The sequence below is a fragment of the Salmo salar genome, chromosome ssa23, assembly GCF_905237065.1.
Source record: "Salmo salar chromosome ssa23, Ssal_v3.1, whole genome shotgun sequence".
Classification (NCBI taxonomy): Eukaryota; Metazoa; Chordata; class Actinopteri; order Salmoniformes; family Salmonidae; genus Salmo; species Salmo salar.
The window spans coordinates 14,381,573-14,388,317 of NC_059464.1; the positions used below are offsets into that span (position 1 = coordinate 14,381,573).

Sequence of the window (6,745 nt, forward strand, 5' to 3'; positions counted from 1 at the left end):
GGATTAGTGTCCCACTCCTTGAAAGTGACAGCTCTAGCCTTTAGCTCAGTGAGGATGTTGCCTCTAATCCATGGCTTCTTGTTGGGATATGTTTGTACGGTCATTGTGGAGACAATGTTGTCGATGCACTTATTAATGAAAGGGGTGACTGATGTGGTAAACTCCTTAATGCCACCGGTAGAATCTCTGAACATATTCCTGTCTGTGCTAGAAACAGTCCTGTAGCTTAGCATCCGCTTTATATGACCACTTCAGTATTGAAAGTGTTACTGCTACTTCCAGTTTGAGTTTTTGCTTAAAAGCTTGAATCAGGAGGCTAGAGTTATGGTCAGATTTGCCAAATGGGACTCATCTCCTCAATTTAGTCTTAAGTAGCAAAATTTGATTTTGTGTTTTTTACATTGGATAAAAGTATAGACTCAGAGCTATAAAATGGTATTTCATAAACTGCAGTTGAGGAACAATGTTAAGGAACAATAGGAAAGTATACTATGAAACAAAGATAAATTATATAAAGAATAAGAGTAAAAGCTTTGGACTGCATTAAATTACATTTTGAGCAAAAAGGCAAACTCAGCTCCATCATTTATTGAATCAGATGGCTCATTCATCACAACACCCACTGATATTGCCAATAACTTTTAGGGTTTTTTCATTGGCAAGATTAGAAAATTTAGGCATGACATGCCAGCAACAAACATTGACAAGTATAACTGGTAAAATTATGAAAGACAAGCATTGTAATTTTGAATTCTGTGGAAGAGGTGAAATAATTATTGATGTATAACAACAATGACAAGCCACCGAGGTCTGACAACTTGGATGGAAAAATACTGAGTGACAATAGCGGATGATATTGCCACTCCTATTTTCCAATTCTTCAATTTAAGCCTACTAGAAAGTGTATGCCCTGAGGCCTTTTACTGGCTCAAATAGCCAACCAATCAGCCTGTTACCAATACTTAGTAAACTTTTGGAAAAAAATGGTGTTTGACCAGATACAATGCTCTTTTACCGTAAACAAATTGACAGCAGATTTTCAGCATGCTTATAGAGAAGGGCATTCAACAATCAGGCCACTTATACAAATGACTGATGATTGGCTGAGAGAAATTGATAACAAGATTGTGGGAGTTGTTTTGTTAGCCTTCAGTGATGCTTTTGACGTTATTGATCATAGTCTGCTGCTGGAAAAACGTATGCATTATGGCTTTACACCACCTTCTATATTGTGGATAAAGAGTTACCTGTCTAACAGAACACAGAGGGTGTTCTCTAATGGAAGCCTCTCCGACATAATCCAGGTAGAATCAGGAATTCCCCAGGGCAGCTGTCTGGGCCCCTTACATTTTTCAATCTTTACTAATGACATGCCACTGGCTTTGAGTAAATCCAGTGTGTAAATGTGTGCGGATGACTCAACACTATACATGTCAGCTACCACAGCAAGTGAAATCCCTGCAACACTTAACAAAGAGCTGCAGTTAGTTTCAAAACTAAAAGCATTGCATTTGGGACAAATCATTCACTAAACCCTAAACCTCAACTAATTCTTGAAATAAATAATGTGGAAGTTGAGCTGACTAAACTGCTTGGAGTAACCCTGGATTGTAAACTGTCATGGTCAAAACATGTTGATACAACAGTAGCTAAATTGGGGAGAAGTCTGTCCATAATAAAGTGCTTCTCTGCCTTTAAAAAAAAATATCAACAAGGCATGTCCTACAGGCCCTAGTGTTGTGGCAAAGAGGGACCTCGGGAAAATTACAATTGGCACAGAACAGGGCCGCACGGCTGGCCCTTAAATGGACACGGAGAGCTAACATTAATAATATGCATGTAACTCTCTCATGGCTCAAAGTGGAAGAGAGATTGACTTCATCACTACTTGTTTTTGTAAGAAGTGTTGACATGCTGAATGCACAGAGGTGTCTGTTTACACTACTAGCACACAACTGGGACACCCATGCATACCCCACAAGACATGCCACCGGAGGTCTCTTCACAATCTCCAAGTCAAAAACAGACTATGGGAGGCACACAGTACTACATAGTGTGATGGCTACATGGAACTGTATCCACATCAGGTAATTGATGCAAGCAGTAGAATCCGTTTTTTTGTTGTTGAATATATTAAAATATATAAATATATTTTTATAAAAGCCAGATTACGGTTTGCAACTGCACATGGGGACAAAGATCGTACTTTTTGGAGACATGTCCTCGGGTTTGATAAAACATAAATGGAACAGCGGGGACTGTGAAGAGACAAAAACTCAGGCACAGACACTCGCTTACAGATACACATGATAAGACACACACACTACACACACATACACATGGATTCTGTTTTGTAGATATGTCGTAGTAAAGTAGTGGCCTGAGGGAACACACTTATGTGGTGTGAAAAGTGTTATGAAATGTAATGTCATGTGATATTTTGTATAGTATATAACTGCCTTAATGTTGCTTGACCCCAGGAAGAGTAGCTGATGCCTTGACAGCACCTAATGGGGATCCTTAATAAATATAAATACAGTGTCCAGATTAAAATATTTTAAAAATATCAGATGACACTTACCCAGACACATTTGTCTTAAATTGATGGGTCATGTGAAAGAAATGCTATAACCCAGAGTCACAATCTTGCTAAGTGGATGGGTCTCTACAGAAGGTGTAAATGTACAGTAAATGGTTACTTGCATATTTGCAAAGTAGCAACATCTAAAATAGAAAGTGTCAATATAAAAATGATATAAAAAATTGTCAATGCCAGTAGAGAAAGAACAAAATAATATACAGTATGTACAATAACAAAATCAATAACAATATCAGTGATACTGTTGATAGACAAGGTAGTTACAGTTGAAGTCATAAGTTTACATACACTTAGGTTTCAGTCATTAAAACTCATTTTTCAACCACTCAACAAATTTCTTGTTAACAAACTATAGTTTTGGCAAGTCGGTTAGGACATCTACTTTGTGCATGACACAAGTAATTTTTCCAACAATTGTTTACAGACAGATTATTTCACTTATAATTCACTGTATCACAATTCCAGTGGGTCAGAAGTTTACATACACTGAGCTGGCTGTGCCTTTAAACAGCTTGGAAAATTCCAGAAAATTATGTCATGGCTTTAGAAACTTCTGATAGGTTAATTGACATAATTTGAGTCAATTGGAGTTGTACCTGCAGATGTATATCAAGGCCTACCTTCAAACTCAGTGCCTCTTTGCTTGACATCATGGGAAAATCTAAAGAAATCAGCCAAGACCTCAGAAAGAAAATTGTATACCTCAACAAGTCTGGTTCATCCCTGGGAGCAATTTCCAAATGCCTGAAGGTACCATGTTCATCTGTACAAAAAGTAGTACGCAAGCATAAACACCACGGGCCCACGCAGCTGTCATACCGCTCAGGAAGGAGGCACATTCTGTCTCCTAGAGATGAATGTACTTTGGTGCGAAAAGTGCAAATCAATCCCAGAACAACAGCAAAGGACCTTGTGAAGATGCTGGAGCAAACAGGTACAAAGTATTTATATCCACAGTAAAACGAGTCCTATACTGACATAACCTGAAAGACCGCTCAGCAAGGAAGAAGCCGCTGCTCCAAAACCGGCATAAAAAAAGCCATACTACGGTTTGCAACTGCATATGGGGACAAATATTGTACTTTTTGGAGACATGTGCTCAGGTCTGATAAAACATAAATGGAACTGTTTGGCCATAATGACCATCGTTATGTTGGGAGGAAAAAGGGGGAGGCTTGCAAGTCGAAGAACACCATTCCAAACATGAAGCACGGGGGTGGCAGCATCATGTTGTGGGGGTGCTTTGTTGCACAAGGGACTGGTGCACTTCACAAAATAGATGGCATCATGAAGAGGGAAAATGATATGGCTATATTGAAGTCAGGAAGTTAAAGATTGGTCGCAAATGGGTCTTCCAAATGGACAATGACCCCAAGCATACTTTCAATGTTGTGGCAAAATGGCTTAAGGACAACAAGGTCAAGGTATTGGAGTGGCCATCACAAAGCCCTGACCTCAATCCCATAGAAAATTTGTGGGCAGAACTGAAAAAGCATGCGCGAGCAAGGAGGCCTACAAACCTGACTCAAACCAGCTTTGTCAGGAGGAATGGGCCAAAATTCACCCAACTTATTGTGGGAAGCTTGTGGAAGGCTTCCCGAAACATTTGACCCAAGTTAAAGGCAATGCTACCAAATACTTATTGAGTGTATGTAAACTTCTGACCCACTGGGAATGTGATGAAAGAAATAAAAGCTGAAATAAATCATTCTCTCTACTATTATTCTCACATTTCACGTTCTTAAAACAAAGTGGTGATCCTAACTGACCCAAGACAGGGAATTTTTACTCTGATTAATTGTTAAGTATTGTGAACAACTAAGTTTAAATGTATTTGGCTAAGGTGTATGTAAACTTCCGACTTCAACTGTATATGCATACAATAAGGTATAAAGTGGCTGAGCAGCCGGATAAAAAAAAATAGTAGCAGCAACGTATGTTGTGTTTGTGTGTGTGTATTATGAGAGAGTCATGTGAATGTACATAGAGGCATTGCAGATTGTCCAGACTGATCCGTCCATGCATGAACAACTGAATATACACTACTGTTCAAAAGTTTGGAAATATTTTGGGGGGAATATCTACATAGGCGTACAGAGGCCCATTATCAGCAACCATCACTCCTGTGTTCCAATGGCATATTATGTTAGCTAATCCAAGTTAATAATTTTAAATGGCTAATTGATCATTAGAAAACCCTTTGGCAATTATGTTAGCACAGCTGAAAACTGTTGTTCTGATTAAAGAAACAATAAAACTGGCCTTATTTAGACTAGTTGTGTATCTGGAGCATCAGCATTTGTGGGTTCATTTACAGGCTCAAAATGGCCAGAAACAAAGACCTTTCTTCTGAAACTCATCAGTCTATTCCTGTTCTGAGAAATTAAGGCTATTCGATGTGAGAAGTTGCCAAGAAATTGAAGATCTTGTAAAACACCATGGACTACTCCCTTTACAGAACAGCGCAAACTGGCTCTAACGAGAATAGAAAGAGGAGTGGGAGGTCCCGGTGCACTACTGAGCAAGAGGACAAGTACATTAGAGTGTCTAGTTTGTGAAACAGATGCCTCACAAGTCCTCAACTGGCAGCTTCATTAAATAGTACCCGCAAAACACCCGTCTCGAGGTCAACAGTGAAGAGGCGACTCCGGGATGCTGGCCTTCTAGGCAGAATTGGATGTCTATCCATGTCCTGAGGATGTAGGGATATGCCTTCAAAACCGACTACTAGGGGAAACAGTGAGCGCTTTTACCATCAAGTAGGCTTGGGTTTTTCTAGGGTGTTGTGGATGGGCGTAATGCCTTTTATCTGGGTCCCATGTTCGTTCCCAGTTGTGGACACTGTGTTCAGAGGGGGGTTTAAACCCTATCCCACATTTTAACCCTTACCTCTACCATTCGGAATGAGTGCCTGAACTTAATCCTTAACTTCTAAATTTAGAGAAATGGAACGATACAGAACAGCAGGAATAATAAAAACACTTAAAAATTTGACTTTTGGAGCAACTTCGAAATTTGCAGTTTGGAGAAATTGGATGAACGTCTAATTCTGCAGTGAGACTGTGTTGGCTAGCTAGCTGATGTCAGCTTGGCTAAACACAAGGTCCGTGCAGGCTTTAGCCTACATATAGAACTGAATTAGCTGACCATCCTCCACTTCAAAATATTGTTCTCTCCATAGCAAAGCTAGCTCAGCTACCCTCGCTGTACTCACTACTGCACCTGTTTGTTGTGATTGAATGGCAAAGACACGCCCAAGAAACATCCACATCAAACCACACCACCAAGACAACTCTCTTTTGCCTTCTGTCATGTCCACTAGCATTTATTAATGAGCATTGTGAAAAACTAGGCCAAATCAGGAAGTATCCCTGAAGGCGTGGCGCTGCAGCGTGGGGACCTCCTGCAGGCGATCCATGAGAGATCTGGGCTGGCCTAAGAATCTGCGGTTGTAATCGTTGAGATTCTGCAAGATGAGTATCGGCTCAGCCTTCCCATCCTGAACTTGCTGCAATGAGGCGTGGTCATGGAAGAGCAGGAAAAGTAATGTCACCATTTGTTTACAGATGGAACATAGTTTATAGCACCAAGCCAGGTCCCACATCTCCAATACGTAACTATACAGGAACCACAGAAGAGTTGGCCACAGTTGGTTTCTACTGGCAGTGCAGCCTGTCAAGGACATGTCAGTGTAGTGCTGCGGCCTGGGCTCGGTGGGGGTTTCCTGCTCTGACTGAAGCTGCTCCCGAACAGCACGCACATGTTGTTGGTTCTCTGGGTGGATGTTTTGATCTTCTCTGCAGAACAGTGTTAGAAGTTCAATAAAAAATGTGACACTCAGAACTACCACAATCAGGACTGGGTTGCTGACCCCTTCTTTGAATGAATCTTAACCTTATCATAAATAGTCCACATTCCCACACTGGTTTTCATCCATTACAACCACTCATATCCTGCACTGGATATTCATTGGAATTATGGTAGTGTGTGAGAGAGAGAGAGAGAGAGACTGTCAATCAAAGAAGCCTTCCACAGTCATGCAAAATGGGGTGCAGAATCCCGGATGGGGCTTGTTCTCCCAGTCCCTCCCGTAACCTGCGGGAGACAAAAGAAGCACCAGTTTAGTGAATGTCAGTCGTTCCACTT

General features: G+C 40.7%; 1 pseudogene; it reads right to left on the minus strand.

The window, feature by feature from the left end:
• Window positions 1-5,957: 5,957 nt before the first annotated feature.
• On the minus strand, window positions 5,958-6,536 carry LOC106584083 (E3 ubiquitin-protein ligase RNF170-like; annotated as a pseudogene).
• Window positions 6,537-6,745: the final 209 nt, after the last annotated feature.